The sequence below is a fragment of the Aulonocara sp. 'chitande type north' Nkhata Bay genome, linkage group LG7 (genome assembly GCF_057382095.1).
Source record: "Aulonocara sp. 'chitande type north' Nkhata Bay isolate Kocher_YH1m ecotype deep benthic linkage group LG7, A_spYH_male_GT1.1, whole genome shotgun sequence".
In the NCBI taxonomy this organism is placed as follows: Eukaryota; Metazoa; Chordata; class Actinopteri; order Cichliformes; family Cichlidae; genus Aulonocara; species Aulonocara sp. 'chitande type north' Nkhata Bay.
The window spans coordinates 69,220,847-69,222,569 of record NC_141350.1 but is presented as its reverse complement, the minus strand read 5'-3'; the positions used below and the strand labels follow the sequence as shown (position 1 = coordinate 69,222,569).

Sequence of the window (1,723 nt, the reverse complement as noted above, 5' to 3'; positions counted from 1 at the left end):
CGCTGATTTTCTGGAAGCTTTCCAGTCTACTGACCAATCACATGTGACCATGTAGACCACAGCATCTTCAGTTTGGGGTCCCACAGGGCTCATTTCTAGGGCCTCTGACTTTTTCATTGTATTTACAGCCTTTGGCAGCCGTCCTTAGAAGGCATGGAACAACCTTCCACTGTTATGCTGATTCAAGCAAAACAGAGGTGATTGTTTTTGGTCGTTTTTTGGTTGTGATCCCTCCTCTTTTGATTTGGGACCCCTGGCAGAGTATTTTAAACTTGTTGAAACTAACTTTGGTTTTAAGGTGGACTGATTTTAAATTGGACCTGCAAATTAGGGCTCTGTCAAGTCCAGTTTTTAGCATTTAAGGCGCTCAGCAAAGGTAAGACCTATTTTATCCAGACTGCATTTCGAAACAGTACTCCATGCTTTTACTTCATCTCGTTTGGATTACTGTAATACTCTCTTGTCTGCTGCTGCACGACTGCACATAACTCCCATCCTGGCTTCACTCTACTGGCTGCCTGCATATCTTAGAGTTTGTTTTTAAAGGCTTAAACGGTCTTGCCCCCACCTTCATCCTTACTGCCCCCCCATGTTTCTCAGGTCAGCTGACGAGCTGCTAACCTGCCCCTGCACATCAGAGAGGTCCCTCCATTGTCCATTTATTAAAGCATGCATTAAAACTAGGGCTGCCACAAACGATTATTTTGATAGTCGACTAGTCAGATCATCATCCATTGGACCTACAGCTTATTGCACCAGCAGCATCTGCTCTTATATAACTCTCATTAGCTTACAGCTTTAAGCTTTTAAGGTGCTAACTAAAAATAAAGACAAGATGATAGTTTATTGAATTTTAATGAAATTTGCAGATTGTTTCGGTGAAGTTTAATAAACTCCTTGCTATCTAAAATATAACAGGACACCGGAGTAAATTCTGGAGCATCTCACACTTCTGATAATCAGCTGTCTGCTTGATGTTTATTCAGCTGTGTAAAAACTATAACTTTAATCTCAGCCAAACCGATTTACTCAGGAACAAATAAAACACTGAAAAAAGCCAAACAACAACATTTTAAGTTATCTAAGTGACTCATATATCATGTTTAACCTGAGTAGCGAAAGACGGCGGTGGGTTTGAAAACGATTTGCCGGGAGTCCGGTGTTCTCACGGCTCTAGTTAGCCTAGCTCCGGCTAGCTATCGAGCTAGTGGGTAACAGACGTCTCCGAAAACGTCGGAGCGCTTTTGAAAATATGTGGTGTCCTGATAAACTGAGCAGATATTTGAGGTTTACACAGCTACATTCTCGCCTGAAAATATGTTAAACGTTTATTTTGTGACCCAGAAAGAATAATAAGAGTAATATTAAAACTAACTAGCTGCCGCCATTGTTGGAAACTGAGCTGGGCCGCGCTATGAATTCTGGGACAGAGCTACTTCTTCGGGGTTTAACGGCAGCTGGCATCCTTGTACATGCAGTGCTGCCATCTTCTGTTTCAGTCCGTTATTACACTCTTAAATCCTGCTACTTATTCCTGCGTCTTTTGTGATCTTACAAAGCTTCAAACGACGCGTCGACTATTAAATCAGTCGTCGACGATTTTGATAGTCGACTAATCGTGGCAGCCCTAATTAAAACCCATTTTTATTCCTTGGCTTTTGACCCAGTGTGACTCTGACTTTCCTGCTTTAATTTAATCTAATGTGCTGATTTGATTGTTTGT

The 1,723-nt window shown here is 41.6% G+C and overlaps 1 protein-coding gene across 1 annotated transcript in view; it reads right to left on the bottom strand.

Moving 5' to 3' along the window:
* The window catches only part of dgkzb (diacylglycerol kinase, zeta b), a 22,084-nt gene extending 21,521 nt beyond the window's left edge, over positions 1–563 (bottom strand). The window contains exon 1 of the mRNA XM_086302256.1: positions 1–563. This exon is cut by the window's left edge and continues 2,076 nt beyond it. The gene's annotated coding sequence lies outside the window, so the exon portion shown is untranslated.
* Positions 564–1,723: the final 1,160 nt, after the last annotated feature.